This window comes from Megalobrama amblycephala, linkage group LG6 (genome assembly GCF_018812025.1).
Source record: "Megalobrama amblycephala isolate DHTTF-2021 linkage group LG6, ASM1881202v1, whole genome shotgun sequence".
NCBI classification, from domain to species: Eukaryota; Metazoa; Chordata; class Actinopteri; order Cypriniformes; family Xenocyprididae; genus Megalobrama; species Megalobrama amblycephala.
The window spans coordinates 13,769,393-13,787,871 of NC_063049.1; the positions used below are offsets into that span (position 1 = coordinate 13,769,393).

General features: G+C 37.3%; 1 protein-coding gene across 1 annotated transcript in view; it reads left to right on the forward strand.

The window, feature by feature from the left end:
- The first annotated feature begins 275 nt into the window (after positions 1-275).
- htr1fa (5-hydroxytryptamine (serotonin) receptor 1Fa) overlaps positions 276-18,479 on the forward strand; it is a 31,686-nt gene continuing 13,482 nt past the window's right edge. The window contains exon 1 of the mRNA XM_048193028.1: positions 276-469. The gene's annotated coding sequence lies outside the window, so the exon portion shown is untranslated. The remainder of the gene's footprint in view (positions 470-18,479) is intronic.

An 18,479-nucleotide genomic window follows, 5' to 3' on the forward strand; every position in this document is an offset into this window, starting at 1 on the left:
TTAACTTTTATTTCACAGAAAAAAAATGACACTTATGTCTTAAGGGGGCGTTTTACCCCAGCCTACCCTAACAATAATGTGTAGCCTATGTTTATACAATATTAATTTTCTTTCTTTTAAAGCACATACTACAGCTTACCAATAAAGCCACCTTAAATATTGAGAGAGAGAGAGAGAGAGAGAGAGGGCGCTTTCATACCGTGTAATTGATGCATAATAGATCGTGATTAGTAGCTAAAATGACATGTATCAAGCAGTCACTCAGTCTTGTATCTCATTTACACAACTGTCCACGTGCGTCGGAGATTGCGCGCGCACGGCGCCTAGTCGATGGTTCAATGTCAGTATGAGAACGAGCGCTCTCGTGCGCACCTGTGAAAGACATTCATCTGTCTCATGAAGAGAAACATCACATTCCAGCGCGAGCCTTCTTGTGGAATGCCTTCATCTCAACACATCACATCACAGTGTAAGTTATTTTTGAATTTTTATACTATTTTGGTGTTTAAACAAAAGGTTTATGGAAGTTGCTCTGATATTACGATGGATTATTTGTGCGTTTAAAGTTACATCAAGTTTGCACTGTCACCTGGTAATGGCTTGTTGCCAAGTGAATACTGCTAGAATATACTAGATTGCTGAGGCATGGGAGTTCTCAAACTCAAAATGGGCATGTTTGCTTTTCAGATAAAAACGATGTGGTTAACAGTGCTGATCATTTATCTTGCGGTATTGTTGTTTTTGTTTTTAATCTCGTGTGAACGGAAGAGTTTGATTTTATCAGTTTATATCTGACATTACTAAATTCTTCATTTGAGTCATTGGAGATTTTACGATTTAAAGCCCACATTACACACACGTGTGTGAAGGTGAATCTGAACAGGAGTGTGATGGTCATTATGAATGAATGATGTCAGATAGCTGTATGAGGAGAATGATGTGTGGTCACCAGATACACAGAGAATTCCTATATGAATCATTCATTCATTATTGGTGCATTATTTGACCCTATAATTGTTTCAGTCTTGTTCAAACTAATACTAACCTACATGTGGATGGCAACATAAAGCACTGAAAAGAGAAAAAGTGTCATTAGCAGTCTAGGTGCAGAAAAAGATATTAATTAAATATTAATTTAAAAATTAGCCTAAGCTGTAAAAATGATTCACCATATTTAACAGATAATGTATGAGTGCATATATACAATGATCAGTTTTATATCACTAATATTATTTTCCACCCCTTTGCTGCATACTGTATATGACTGAAATGGTTCTGACTGATGAGAGACAATAACAACACTAGACGGTGTAGTGAATAAAGAACATTGAGATCCATATTGTGTGTTTTTCTGAGCACGTGAGCGTGTGTTATTTATAATCATGTCTAAATTTCACACAATATGTTTCATTAGCATATTGGCCGGTTATGGGCAAAATATTGTTTGCGTTCATTAGCATACTGGATGATCACTTGTACACATTGGTCTTTGTAATTTTTTCCCTTCCATGGCATGCAAATGATCAATGAATGTCTTCCTCAGAATCCAGAAGAACAGATAAGATCACAGCATGCATCATTATTTCATTTTTATACAATTCTTGGTGTTTAAAATAGAATAATCTGGAAGTTACATTGTGGTATGCTTTTGGTTATTGGGAAATGTTGTTTCCTTTCATTAGCATATTACCTGTTTACTTGATACTTTCGTTCTTTGTTCTTCCTTACATGACATGCAAATGATTGATGAAATGCCACCTGAGAATTCTTTCTCACAGTTGTTTTGGAGAAATGTAAAAATCCTGGACTTCATCCAGTGACAGTGAGGCACAATAACATATGTTGTGAAAGAGTCATTTGTCAACAATAACAGATACTGTGTTATGCACTGGCAACTCTCCACTCAGGAACATTTGTCAGCATAGGTTTAGAGTGTGAGAAGCTTATGGACTTTGTCTTGTCTTTTCACACCAGTCTGAGTTCCTGTATTGAGAAGACTTGGAAGCAGTCATGTGTTTAGACTACAGAAGTGTGTGGTAGACCATGGAATCATCTTGGTGTTTTTGTTTTGTTTTGTTTTTCACATTGAACAATTTTGAAATTATCCATATGAATACTGCAGTTATGAATTGAAGATCAGGTGCAGAGAAGAGTAAATGGGCTATAGGGGTTATACAGTATCTCCAAGGGGTTTTAAAGAATCCATAAATATAGGGGTTTTGCAGTGATCCCATAGAAGAACCATTTTGGGTTTCCTAAAGAACTTTTCAGTCAACAGTTCTTAAAAGAACCATTTTTTCTTAGTGTGAAGAACATTTTAGTTATGAAGAACCTTTTTCCACTATTTTGTGGAATGGAAAAGTTCCATTGATGTTAAAGGTTATTCATGGAACCAAAGATGGCAACAAAGAACCTTTATTTTTAAGAGTACACATACATAAGGACTGTTTAACTGAAGGTTTGGATGGTGTTCTCAGGATAATGGTATTTTTCATACATGCCAGATCAGGGCAAGTTGGCACATGTTTACAATATATTAATTGCAAAGAATATCAAATAATGATTTGATATTTTTGTACATTATCTTTCAGATTTTTTCTGTTTCTGTTTTAATAAGGCAGGTTCCACCATGACAACTTACATCACAAAAGGTGACAACTGAACATGTTTAGAACTGTAAACAGTTGACAAGAAATAAAGGTTTTTGAGGAAAACATTCCAGGATTTTTCTCCATCTAATGCAAGTCAGTGGGTACTAAATTATTGATAGTCCAAAATCCATATTTAGGCAGCTTCAAAGGGTTCGACATGACCCCAGCCAATTAATAAGGGTCTTCTCTAGTGAAACAATCAGTCATTTAGCTGAAGAAAGAAAGTTATATACATCTTGGATTGCCCGGGGGGTGAGTAAATAATCGGGACATTTTTGTTTTTGTGTGGACTATTCCTTTAAGTTTGTCATTAAGTTAAGTGACTGTGAAGACTCTTTAAAGGTGCCCTAGAATTGAAAATTGAATTTACCTTGGCAAGAGTTCAGTACATGGAAATGACATACAGTGAGTCTCAAACACCATTGTTTCCTCCTTCTTATATAAATCTCATTTGTTTAAAAGACCTCCAAAGAACAGGCGAATCTCAACATAACACCGACTGTTATGTAACAGTTGGGATCATTAATATGTACGCCCCCAATATTTGCATATGCCAGCTCATGTTCAAGGCATTACACAAGGGCAGGACGTCTGGATGTGCACAGCTGAATCATCAGACTAGGTAAGCAAGCAAGGACAATAGCGAAAAATGGCCGATGGAGCAATAATAACTGACATGATCCATGATTTTTTTAGTGATATTTGTAAATTGTCTTTCTAAATGTTTCGTTAGCATGTTGCTAATGTACTGTTAAATGTGGTTAAAGTTACCATCGTTTATTACTGTATTCACAGAGACAAGAGCCATCGTTATTTTCTTTTTTAAACACTTGCAGTCTGTATAATTCATAAATACAACTTCATTCTTTATAAATCTCTCCAACAGTGTGTAATGTTAGCTTTAGCCACGGAGCACAGCCTCAAACTCATTCAGAATCAAATGTAAACATCCAAATAAATACCATACTAACGCGATTAGACATGCTGCATGACGAACACTTTGTAAAGATCCATTTTGAGGGTTATATTAGCTGTGTGAACTTTGTTTATGGTGTTTAAGGCAGTCGCGAGCTCGGAGGCGGGGAGCACGAGAATTTCAAGGGGCCGCAGCCTGAATTGGCGCATATTTAATGATGCCTCAAAGTAGGCATTTAAAAAAATTAATAAAAAAAATATCTATGGGGTATTTTGAGCTGATACTTTACAGACACATTCAGGGGACACCTTAGACTTATATTACATCTTTTGAAAACACGTTCTACAGCACCTTTAAACATAAATATTCACCATTTTAACATTCTAAATCAGAGTTTATAAAGGTTTAGTTCATACATTCTCTATTGAATAATTTTTAAATGCCAATGAAGAAAATAAATGGGAAAAATACTTTCAGGCCAGTGAAAATGCATACTCTAACGGAAATACAGGAAAAACATTTCCTAAGTCCTTCACATCAGCAAATACTTCTAATGTTAGGGTGTTATCTGATCTCATGGAATCTTATCCAATGTTATCTGATCTTTGAGAACATAAAGATTGAACATCAGCAGGGATTAATGCCACTTTTGTCACGCTGCTCAGAGATGTCTCTGGGTTATGTGGTTTCCCATCTTTAGGTGTAGGAATAAAATCAATGATGTGACTCCCCAGAGACATCTTGGAAACTGTGCTTTTATGTGTGCAACAGGATAAATTGTAGACTGTGTTCTTAGATACAGTACCAAAGGTATTCCTGAAACGGCCATTGTGACAAGACAGGGTAACAGCCATGTCCATTCTCTTAGTGCAGGGCATGTTTGCATAGAAGATGTAATGCCCTCTACCTGCTTTGCATCACTTTGATCCAAATAAATGGGCCTGTTTAATGTCTTATTGTCCGAGTACCTTCTCCGTGGCTGGCATCATAAATGACAACAGGAAGCATATCTTTCCCATGAAGAGTCTTCTGAGAAACACAACGGATGTAACAGAAATAGCATACAATCTCCAGGCATCTCTTTGAGTAATGTTAATTGCGGTTTCAAGTGCCTCAGCTCAAGTTTTGACATCATACTAGCAAAGACACAAGGACTTTTTTCAAGAAGAGACCCTTTAATGGTAATTTCTTTGACACAAAGAATGACAGGTCTGCTATGCTGCATACCAGGGTAATGCAATCACTTCAATCAAAACACTGGTGAAGATGTGCAGCAGTCATTTAAAGGATGGCTCATCCAAAATGACAATACTGTCATTTTACTCACCCATTACATTTTACTCATGTCATTACAAACACTTATGACTTTCTTTTGTGCATCACAAAAGGAGAAATGTTGAAGAATGAATGGCCACTCTTTTCCATATCTGGGCTATTGAGCTCCAAAAATATCATACAAGTTGTGATGGTGACTTGTGCTCTATATTTTCCTATCCTCTTTTCCATGCTGCTCTCATTGTTTATGTATTCATTTAAAGGTAGCCAACAAAAACATACTTTTGGGGTAAATGCTAAAATGTACAATATGAATGTAATGCTGTATATGTTTATATATTTTTAATTTATACATTTTTTATCATTTTGTTTTAGATCCCTTAACCCTTTCCCCAAACTAATCATAACCACTTTTCAACAATATAAAAAAAAAAAAAAAAAGAGAAAGATACAATGACAATAATTTTAATGTGTAAAGTATTTATTCCAAAAATGGCAAAAAGCAGTACCAAAATAGTCCAATTTGGTGGTTTATAACAGTTTTGCGTGAGGTATGGAGAAAAAAAAAAAAAGCGCATTCATGTCCTGAATGTCACACCGACTGCATGGTCTCTGTGTTTTGTTTCCCGCTCCTTGTTAGTTGTCATGGTTATTCGTTTGATTTCATCATTATGTTCAGGTATGTGTGTCTCATTATCTCCTCTATTTAAGTTCAGTGCAGTTTGTGTGTAGTTGTGTTGGATGTACCATTGGAATTACCCTGTGGATTATTAATGCCTGTTTATCTTCATCTTCTTTGTGTGTTTTGTCTCTCACCTCACAACCCATAACAGAAGACCCGACCTAAAAGTCCAAGTAAAACGCAAATCATATGTGTTTTTTCCCCCTTCATCTCCAGTTTGTTTTTTGTTTTGGTTCTTTTCGTTTATCACAGACTTCCCTGCTGTAAAGTTGCTATTCCTTGAGCAAGGAGAACACTCCCTCAATCCACCTGGAGGAATTCTTGGATCTGGCTCATCAGACCACCTTCCCAGATGACTGCCTCTGCACGTTTCTTCACATTGGCCTCAATACCACCACATGAGCGCAGTTGTCCAGGGAGCCTCCTCAAGGGAGCTTTTCCGTCTTTGTGGAGTGGGTGCTGGCATCATGTGGATCTTCCTTCACCGTTGATGACGTCACCAGTCCCACTCCAAACCTAGTGCCCAGCCAGAACCCATCGGTTGTGATAAAGCAGTTTGAGCCCACCACAGACGTCATGCCCTTCTCCACCGCAAGCCCATGCCATCAGGGGCGTGTAAAATGCGCAAGACTGACCTGGTGCGCATGCCGGCTGCACCATCCACTGCTGAGGGAGCCATCATGGAATTGGAGGGCAAGGAGGTGAGCCCTTTCCACCCTCGTGCCACTGAGAGTGATACTCTGGCAGCACCAAGTTCTGACCTTCGGTTAAGAGAATCTTCATCTGTCCCATCAGTCCCACCCAGCCTCCCTCTCCCACCACCTCTTCTAACCACCATTATCCTTTATCATCTGACTATTTTTCATTCTCCAGTCTCATCCTCAGCCCTTCCTGCCACCCACTCGTCACCATTTCCCACCAGTCCCACTGTATCCACTCCTCTCAGTGGTGTGGATCCACCTCGGGCCAGCTGGAAACCATCTCTGCCTGAGCCCACGACTCCACCTACAACCTCGGCAGACTCTGCTCCTCCTTGACCTGTCGCCCTGACTCCCACGCCTACGCTCCTCCCGCCCACGATTCCAGCATGGACCGTCGGCCATTCGGCCTTGCTGAACTCCCTCGGTCAGACCTCAGCACACCTGCGCTGGGGACTTGAGGGCCTTCTGTTGCACTTTGGCCCTCCACTCCTCCGACTACAGCCTGCTCAACCCACCCTCAGGCTCCGCCACAGCCCACCGGTCACTCCAGCTCTGACCTCTGGACACACGTCGATGTCGCTTCATCACCTCAGACCTTTGGCTATGTGTTGGGTTCCTACTCTTGCGTCATTGCCTCTGGTCATCCCCATGGTGGCGTCAGGACTCGTACCACCATGGCTCCTCCCTCTGGCGATGCCACCATGGAGCACAATTCTTGCTGTGGCCTGGGCACCATCCATCATGCCCCTGCCCAAGGCTCCTCCCTGGCTCTCACCACTTTTAGCACTGCCTTGGACTCCTCAGTTCTCCCTCCTACCTGTCAGCCGTCCTCCTCCCAGAACCTCCTCCAGTTTCCTCAACCAGTGTGCCTACCCTTTGCCGTCCCTACACCATCTCCTTGCTCCTTGCCTGCAGCATTGAGGCAATTAAAGCCTGTTTACCTTCATCATCTTTATGCGTTTTGTCACCTCACAACCCATGACACTGAAACTATTGAGGTGGCAAATTTTGGATATTTAATGAATACAGGATTTGATACAGGCACCACTGAGGATGGAGAGGAAGATTGTTGAATAAAGACTTAAATTCATATTGGTTCTGAATATTTAGATTATTATGCAAGAATAAAAAGGATCATTTTATGGTGTGTTTAGGGTGTATTTTATAGTCATATAGTTTGCTTTGTTCCATGGAAAACAAAATGAATATTACACGATAAGTGATGATTAAGAGGTTAGAGAATTTTAAAGTGTAGTTGTCACAGTGATCTGTAGATGATCCAAACAAAGACAATGCATGACGTAGAATGAACAAATAGTATACTTTTAATGAACACAAAGATTTATCAAACACACTACACATAACATTAATGCGGAAACCAGAACTCGCTTAAATACACAGAGGGAATGATCAACATAACAAGAAACAGGTGTGTAACTAATCAGAAACTGCAACTAATGAAGAACTAGAACACAGGCAAAACAGTGACAAAGAAAACCATAGCTGTGTAGAAAACCATCATAGTGGACGTTATTGAGTGCACTCATTCAATCCCACAATGCACCGCAATAATGAGTGTACAACTGATGTACACTAAGCAACTAGAGAATACCCATAATGCACTGCGAGAGTGGCGACAGCAGCTGAATCATCCATCTAGTAATTTTGGTCCAATGTGGGTACAGTGTAATATTATACAGGTAAAAATTGATTATTACATTATTTAATTAAGGTTTATTCATAGTTTCCATGACAGAGTGCAATATAAATCTTTTCATTACTACTGGAGCTGCCAGTTTCAGTGGCAGCGCTTCCAACACACTAAGTGTCCGGATTCGCTCACTCGTTTTCATTCACTCTTTTAAGTAGACTATTAGTGGAGTAATGTAGGGATATAGTGAATGGGGGCATAAGGAGCGATTTCAAGCACAGGCCATGACTAGAAATTAAAAAGAAAAAGACAATGAAACTAAACATGACATGACTGTGACAGTAGTCTTGTATAAAATTATGTAATCCTTTGAAACGAGTTTGCACCGTACATCACATGGAACAGAATGAAATGCTATAATTTCAAATTAAGTAAATGAGCCAGCTGCATTAAATAAATGCCACTGAAAACATAATCTCAAAGATTATAAATACAATATAATTAACTGATTAATTCCATGGATTAAATATTCATATATTAAATAACTATTCATAAACATTTGTAAGTCTGAAAAGTTGTTCATATGTAAATGATTTACTTTTTAGAAGCTGTAAATATGCCAATATTCTGCATTTTAGTGTCTATACAAACATAATGCGTGTATGCATGGTAGAACCACTTTTTACATAAATTACAAATGAATACTCATGAAATAACTTGGCTTTCCACATACAGCCAAATACGGTACCTTGATATGCAACAAATGAGATTTGACATCAGCGGTGTAATGACCAGTGTTGGGGGTATTACAAGTAACTTGAGTTACGTAATCATTACTTGATTACTTTTTTCAAGAAACAAGTAAAGTAACGGATTACTTTTAAATTTACAACAAAATGTCTAAGTTAATTTTTCAATTTTTCAATTTTTTTTTATTTTTTTTTATTGACTGACACCTTTCCTGTCCCCATGTTCAAAGAATTCGGGAGTAAATCGGGAGTAATGTTAAAAGTAGAGGTGCGAAAGAGAGTGTCGTGTTCCTGTTCACTCCATTTCCCATAATCCTCCCTTGCTTATCACATGCACTCACTCCACCAATCACCTATTGCCACATACTCCTGAAGCTCTTTACCTGGACTATTTAAGACTCACTCACACACCACCTCATGGCGAAGTCTTGTTTACCCTGTGTAGCAATTCCGAGTGTTTGTATCCTGCCTGTTTCCTGTTTATGATTCTCTGCCTTCTGCCTTTGGACTGTTTATTGTTATCTGGACTGTGAACGATATCTGCCTGCCCTGATCTACTGCCTGTATCCTGACCACGATTCTGCCTAGCCCTTGCTGTTCCTGTTTGCCCCGCTTAGACCCTGCCTGTACAACCACGCTTACTTTTGGAATGAAGCTTGCAAATGGATCTCTGCCTGAGTCCCGCCTCGTTACAGAGAGCTACATTTTGGTCTGTTCCTCACAGAAATCTATCATATGACTTCAGAAGTATTATACAGTGTTATTTATAGTACATGAGTCGTATAGACTGTTTATGATACTTTATTAGATTCTCATTCAATTGCGTTATATGGAAATGAGAGGTGAGTACATTATTCAGCATTTCTCTTCCACAGAAAAAAAAATACAGATTTGACTAAATAATGACAGAATTATCTTTTTAATAAAGGTCATGCTACTTTATCTCCCACAACAAAGTTATTCAAGAAAGAAAGTGCATGTTGTGAAGTAGCATTTTGTTCCCCTCAAGTGGTGGAGAAAATTATATAGCAACAGTACAATGCTCAGGGTTCTTCATATTTGTGCTGCTTCATACAGTATTTGTCCTTGAAACGGCTGGATCTCTATGCTTGTAGAACAGTGTCAGTGGCATAATTCCCATTTCATCCGAATAGATGACACATTCAGTTATCATCATGACTGCTGATTTTTGCCATGCTTGTCATATAGCAAGATATGCAGAATGTAGCTTGTAATTGAAAGCAGAAATGAAGCATGCAGTTGATGGCGTCCCAGCTTTCAAATCTTCTTTATCAGTTTCTTAGTTCATCATTCTCATATACACCCCTATTTTCTCACTCGTCATTCATACACTTTAGGTAAGTATAATTATTCTCAGTTCTGTCAGATTCGATATCGCCCTGGCTCTGATGACATCATTTGTTATATCAAGCCAAGTGGCCCTGTTATCTTTTTCATTAGTACCTGCTGTGAAGAGGAAGTATGTATTAAGCACTCTCATCAAGCATGTCATTTTGAAACCCAGTGCTGAGAGGCTCCTCACTCAAAATGCAATTAGAGCTCTTTCTGGATTGCCTAGACGTCGACAGGTGCGTCGTGCATAGTGAGTTTCATTCATAGTTTAACATCTTTAGAGTTTAGAGTTTATACAGTTCATATCAAATATTGACGTATGTTGTATAAAAGTACTGCTTTGCTGAATCACTCAGAATAATACTAGACTGATTTGCCTGTGGGTATCGCCAGCTGTTTTATGAGGTGTTTATCATTGAAGCAGATATGATAAGCATGCTTTTCAATTTAAGTCTTAAGTCTTCTGTTGCTATTTATCATTTTTTTCAACCAAGTGACAGTTACAGTGTTTGATACAAAGCCAGCTGCAAATATTTTAACAATAGACTGCGCATATTTTTTTTTCTGCATTTCTTGTAGAATAGTAGCAATTTTTTTTTTTTTTGCATTTATTCAGCTGCTGTCGATGTAATTTTTAGAGGATGTATGAAGTCATTTCTCCTCATCACATTAACTATGGACATGATCCACTAATATCTGACTACCAGAAGCTTTCACAATAGCCTACTTTTATCTTCATTTTGAACAGTATATCTACTGATGTATAATTTAAAACTCAACTAACTCTTAGTGAAATGTTTTGCTTGTGATGTCTTTATTTGAGAGCCCGATCACACGAAAATGCGTATCAATAGTAGGAGTTTGTAATCTCGTAGAATATATACGCCAAAATGTGTTTTGGCGTGCTTATGGTACGCAGTTTTTCGCGTGCATATGATACGCACTTTATGGCGTACTATACGTACGAAACCCCCACTCCCCCTCCCCCACCCTACCCAAGAGCGTATCATATACATGCCATAAAGTGCGTATCATATGCACGCGAAAAACCGCGTACCATAAGCACGCCAAAACTCATTTTGCGTACAGTACAGTCCAAAAGTTTGGAACCACTAAGATTTTTAATGTTTTTAAAAGAAGTTTCATCTGCTCACCAAGGCTACATTTATTTAATTAAAAATACAGTAAAAAACTGTAATATTGTGAAATATTATTACAATTTAAAATAACTGTTTTCTATTTGAATATATTTCACAAAGTAATTTATTCCTGTGATGCAAAGCTGAATTTTCAGCATTGTTACTCCAGTCTTCAGTGTCACATGATCCTTCAGAAATCATTCTAATATGCTGATCATCTGCTCAAGAAACATTTAATGTGTACAATTGTAAAAAATATTTGTGTACAATATTTTTTTTCAGGATTATTTGATGAATAGAAAGTTCAAAAGAACAGTGTTTATCTGAAATCTAATCTTTTGTAACATTATAAATGTCTTTACTGCCACTTTTGATTGATTTAATGCATCCTTGCTGAATAAAAGTATTCATTTCTTTAATTTCTTTTCAAAAAATAAAAATAAAAATTCTTACTGACCCCAAACTTTTGAACGGTAGTGTATAATGCTACAGAAGCTTTGTATTTCAGATAAATGCTGTTCTTTTGAACTTTCTATTCATCAAGGAATCCTGAAAAAAAAAGTACACAACTGTTTTCAACATTGAAAATAATCATAAATGTTTATTAGGTTAGGTTTTTATTTTTTTTTTATTGACTGACACCTTTCCTGTCCCCATGTTCAAAGAATTCGGGAGTAAATCGGGAGTAATGTTAAAAGTAGAGGTGCGAAAGAGAGTGTCGTGTTCCTGTTCACTCCATTTCCCATAATCCTCCCCTGCCTATCACATGCACTCACTCCACCAATCACCTATTGCCACATACTCCTGAAGCTCTTTACCTGGACTATTTAAGACTCACTCACACACCACCTCATGGCGAAGTCTTGTTTACCCTGTGTAGCAATTCCGAGTGTTTGTATCCTGCCTGTTTCCTGTTTATGATTCTCTGCCTTCTGCCTTTGGACTGTTTATTGTTATCTGGACTGTGAACGATATCTGCCTGCCCTGATCTACTGCCTGTATCCTGACCACGATTCTGCCTAGCCCTTGCTGTTCCTGTTTGCCCCGCTTAGACCCTGCCTGTACAACCACGCTTACTTTTGGAATAAAGCTTGCAAATGGATCTCTGCCTGAGTCCCGCCTCGTTACAGAGAGCTACATTTTGGTCTGTTCCTCACAGAAATCTATCATATGACTTCAGAAGTATTATACAGTGTTATTTATAGTACATGAGTCGTATAGACTGTTTATGATACTTTATTAGATTCTCATTCAATTGCGTTATATGGAAATGAGAGGTGAGTACATTATTCAGCATTTCTCTTCCACAGAAAAAAAAATACAGATTTGACTAAATAATGACAGAATTATCTTTTTAATAAAGGTCATGCTACTTTATCTCCCACAACAAAGTTATAAAAAATAAAAATAAAAATTCTTACTGACCCCAAACTTTTGAACGGTAGTGTATAATGCTACAGAAGCTTTGTATTTCAGATAAATGCTGTTCTTTTGAACTTTCTATTCATCAAGGAATCCTGAAAAAAAAAGTACACAACTGTTTTCAACATTGAAAATAATCATAAATGTTTATTGAGCAGCAAATCAGCATATTAGAATGATTTCTGAAGGATCATGTGACACTGAAGACTGGAGTAACGATGCTGAAAATTCAGCTTTGCATCACTGGAATAAATTACTTTGTCAAATATATTTAAATAGTACACAGTTATTTTAAATTGTAATAATATTTCACAATATTACTGTTTTTTACTGTATTTTTAATTAAATAAATGTAGCCTTGGTGAGCAGACGAAACTTCTTTTAAAAACATTAAAAATCTTAGTGGTTCCAAACTTTTGGACTGTACTGTATATATTCTACGAGATTACAAACTCGTACTATTGATACGCATTCTCATGTGATCGTGTTGTTATTTGAAATACTGTAAATTACATTTAGTTTGATAGGCTGTAATCTAATGCAATGGCATCAGTGTTTATTATTTATAGTATTTAATGATAGTTTCATTTTCATTTTAGTTTAAGTTTTAGTAATTTTGTTATGTTTTTGTCATTTTTGTCATATCACTTTCATTTATTTTTATTTTAGTTTACTTTTAGTAATTTTAGCACTTTAACTCATTTATTTCAGTTAGTTGCCAATACAGCATTTGTGATTTTTGTGTATGTTTTTTAAGCTTTAAGTTTTTCATCCAATATTAAAATTTTATTTCTGCTTTATTACAACAACAAAAATAAGTATTGATCAAGTGTTCATAGTTTTAGTTTTAGTTAAAGTGCCTCTATTATGCCTTTTTTAAGGTTCCTAATATTGTTTTGGGAGTCTCCTACAACAGGTTTACATGCATGCAAGGTCAAAAAACACTTTTGTTTTCTCATAATATACATTTAATTGTACCTCAGTTCGTAAACAGTTCATTAAAAGCATTTCAAAGAATCAGTCTCTCTAAACCCCTCCTTTACGTAAGCCTACACTGCTCTGATTGGTCAGATGGCCCAATCCTTTGTGATTGGTCTACTGTGCATTGCTATAACTGAATGACAGCTATCAATTCGCAAGACATTGTATACAATGTATGGACAGAAAAGATAGCATCGATTTTACTGTATCAATGTGAGCCTGAGTCCGATGATGAAACGTCTGAAGTAGTCAATCAACCAGAAACTGATTCGCAATCAAGACTTGAGTAGGACATTTCACTATGGTAAGTGTCACGTTAGTTTGCATTATGTGTAAGACGTGATAGCGGCGTCACTGTTATACTTTATGTAGGTGCACCTGTGGGAACGGTATCAGAATGCCAAGCGAAGCTGAAAACCTCTAACATAAGATAAACATTTAGGCCAGATGTGTACATACTTTTTCATCATAACTATTAACAAAGAAAAATAGCTATATCATTGTTTGACATTACAATGAGAGTTTACCATTTACAGATAGAATAGGTACTTCAACTAGTTAGCTCAGACTAGCATCTTAACATCCTATTACAATACAGATAGAGCTCCATACTACTGTGATAATAAAAACGCAGAGGAAAAAAAACAGTTTGTTTTGTATGTTGTAAACATACGTTCAGCGCTGTGAATCCTGCGTTAAACTCTTTGAGGTTTTAGAAGCAGTCGTCAGTAAAATGACGGGAACACATCAAAAGATTGTACTGCTGTGGTATTGTTGAAAAATTGAATTTTCCCTGGCGTCTGCTGCGCAATAAGTGGGCGGGCAATATGCTAATGTTTCGTTGTGACGTCACAACAAAGCGGCTTGGGATTCATGTACAAAGACTCGTTTAATTGACTCAGAGTCGACTTCTACTTTTGAGAGACAACAACTTTATATACGGTGCACTTTCAGATTTAAAACTTTGCATTTGCATTTGCATTTTCATTCACTTGTTTTATGTTACTATGTTACACACTACATGAAAGGTAATTTTCAAAAATCCAAAATAGGGGCACCTTAAAGGGTTAGTTCACCCAAAAATGAAAATTATGTCATTAATGACTCACCCTCATGTCGTTCCAAACCCGTAAGACCGTTTATCTTCAGAACACAGTTTCAGATATTTTAGATTTAGTCCGAGAGCTTTCTGTCCCTCCATTGAAAATGTGTGTACGGTAGACTGTCCATGTCCAGAAAGGTAATAAAAACATCATCAAAGTAGTCCATGTGACATCAGTGGGTTAGTTAGAAGTTTCTGAAGCATCGAAAATCTATTTTGCTGCAAAAATAACAAAAACTACGACTTTATTCAGCATTGTCTTCTCCTCCGGGTCTGTTGTATATCCGCTTTCACTCCACAGTGATGCTGCTTCTTCTTCTTCTTTCCTGTTTTACGGCGGTTGGCATACAGCTTATTGGTGCATTACCGCCCCCTTCTGCTCCGGACAGTGATGCTGATGACGTGCGCCTGAGCTTTGTTTACAGTCTGAGGGAGACGCACGCTGTATTCAAGCCATTCTACATTGTTTGTATTTTCCCACACAGCAAAAGAACTCCCCGTGGCGGATCGGCCGCGGAGGTAACACGGCTTCCAGACCGTATCCGCGAACGGACCCGTATTGGCGTCTACTTGCGCGCAGTGACAGATCTGCAATGAAGGGGGAACACGGACCTGCCGTGGCTCCGCGCTGCATCCGCGATTAAAACCTTACCTCCGCGACGGGTCCGTTTGGGACCCGCAAATTGATACAACCGTTACAGTAAAGACGCGTGCGTGTCCACGGATCCGACATGGGTCCGCTCAGGATCCGCTGATTGACAGTAGAATTTACGGCGCCACCCGGAGGCAGAGCTGATCCTCTGGTCGGTGCCAAAATGAATGTGACAGTCACGCCGGTTTGGCGACTTCAATGCGGATCCGCCTAGGAGTCTCCTGCTGTGTGGGTTGGTATTGCTATATTTTTTAAAATGGTGCGTAGGTGTGCATGTCGCAGATGTCCTAATTGCGTCACTGTCCGGAGCATAAGGGGGGGCGGTAATGCACCAATAAGCTGGATGCCAACCGCCGTAAAACAGGAAAGAAGAAGAAAAAGCATCGTCACTGTGGAGTGAAAGCAGATATACAACAGACCCGGAGGAGAAGACAATGCTGAATAAAGTCGTAGTTTTTGTTATTTTTGCAGCAAAATAGATTTTCGATGCTTCAGAAACTTCTAACTAACCCACTGATGTCACATGGACTACTTTGATGATGTTTTTATTACCTTTCTGGACATGGACAGTCTACCGTACACACATTTTCAATGGAGGGACAGAAAGCTCTCGGACTAAATCTAAAATATCTTAAACTGTGTTCCGAAGATGAACGGAGGTCTTACAGGTTTGGAACGACATGAGGGTCATTAATGACATAATTTCCATTTTTGGGGGAACTAACCCTTTAACAATAAAAACACTGAATGACATATATTGTAGAAAATAGTTTGAATTTAAAAAGCTGATAAATATGATAGAAAAAAATTGCATTGGTAATATTTAATAAAAAAAAAAGTTTCTGGACAGTATACGGTGAATAACTGTAATAGATCTAATGATACATTTAATGTAATTTTACAGTAAAATACCCTAATTCTACCATAATTTTCTAATCAGTTGTTACGATGATGGTGTTTGGTGTGTGTGTGAATGACACTGTGTGCACCTTCTATTTATTAGTATTGTCCTTCTCAGCTTGTGGAAAAGCTGCTTGTGATGAACGTTGATTCATCATGTGACTCTCATCACCACTGAGTTTGGTGGTTGTCAGTGTATTACAAAGGTACATAAACAGTTATGAACCATAATTATTACAGTATAATCCTTTATATTATATGGTTTTGAACTGTAAAATAGACAGTAAATTAAGTGCTGTCACGTAAAACCTAAAATGTTGCTACTGTATTTTTTTTCTGGCCGTAAATTACCGTAGCTACATTTTACGTGGATTTTTTTTACAGTGTACCTTCAAAGAACCTTCAAAAGTTTCAAGTCCGATGTGCCAATGTCTGTTAGATTTAAATTCATTACATTCTTGTTCACATTGTCCTATTACATTATTTGAGACAAAGTCTTTGTTAATCTTTTTTGTTTTTTATTATTCATACTCATGTGTGATTCTAACTAATCAAATGCTTTTTAATTGGCATCCTCTCTTATCTAATGATTTGTGCACTTGTTTCATAGCAATTAACAAGTGCTCCTCAATGAATATCTCTCCAGTACATCTTCTGAATAATCATGACAAGGCCACTGAACAGTGTTTATTGAAAAAAAAATGCCTCAGGAGATGATGTTTCTAAGAACTTTGCTCTCAATATTAAAAGCGCTAAATGTTTGTGAGCTGGTGCATCAAGTATGATAACTGAATTAGAAATCTAAGCTGTAAAAACTGCGGCAGTAAAAATCTATTAGATTTAACAGCACAATAAATGATTCAGCATGGTAAAAATGCTCATTTTGTGAATGAGATACACATTTCGTCCATGAAATGAGTTGAATGACTTGCATCTGGCTTCTGTCATTTTGTTTATTTTGTGTAACTGCATTTTGGCTCACGCAGTTCATGAAATGAAGTAGTCAGTTTACACTCGGCAGCCCATAAAAGACACTCTGATAGCGTTTCGTGTTTGTGTGGGTGAAATTGTTGCTGTTTATACATTTTATTAGTCATGGAAAATATTATAATGAACTTTTGTTTTACCACCTGTATTATTATGATTGTTACCAATCCATATAAAAGTACAAAACAGACTTTAGTTTGTGTTAACATTATACGAACACTGAAATGCCATGCCGTAATACATGAAACACTGTCACTGTACTTTTTTAAGGGAATATTTGGCAACCACAGCTGTCAGTTTTTGCATATATTTAACAGGAGTTTTTACAGTGCATCAGTTGATTTCAGGAATCAAATTCAAAATGTAAAAGTTATTTTCAGGAAGTTCCGCTACATTAATATTGCAATATTCTTCAATCAAGTTCTTATGTCTTTTTGTATTTTTCCGACAATGTCTGCATACCCAAGAGAATCTCTAGAGAAGCGCGAGCAGAGAGCATGTGGGGTGAAAGCAAGTCTGTTCTGTAGAGAACTAACTACTTAAGTTAGGAAGCACAAAAGCAGACATTTGCATTCATACAGATGAGGTAAAAATGCTTGAAGAGTCAGTTGCAATAGATTAAATTCTCAATGTAACCAAAAATATATAGACCTTCAGTATGAAGGCAAATCTTTGCTTTGTATTTGTATAATTACCTATAATTACCTATTTGAATAATTACCTATGATATGAAATGACATGTTTCAATAGGAAATACTGTCCTGAACTGTGAAACAGTCGCTCGCTTGGTGATGCCATGAGGTCTTTAAAGACTCAGTCAAACTTTTCTCATCAGTGAAAATGAACATGAGTGTCGTCTGATCAATATAAGCAATTTAACAATGTGGCAGTGTGTCATTGAGTTAAATAACTCTATTAGCCGGTAGAATCAACAAAATCCTTTTGTTGAGAGCCTGATGTCTGGTGCTTTTCAATCTTTGAGATTCCACAGACCTGTATGATCATCCTTGTATTTTTGACCCCCATCCTAAAATTTAAAAGCCATCAATCTTTTATAAACACCCAATTTATACACTAAAAAGATTGATATACACTACCGTTCAAAAGTTTGGGATCAGTAAGATTTTTAATGTTTTTAAAAGAAGTTTCGTCTGCTCACCAAGGCTGCATTTATTTAATTAAAAATACAGTAAAATCAGTAATATTGTGAAATATTATTACAATTTTAAAAAACTGTTGAAAATATTTGAAAATGTAATTTATTCTTGTAATGTCAAAGCTGAATTTTCAGCATCATTACTCCAGTCTTCAGTGTCAC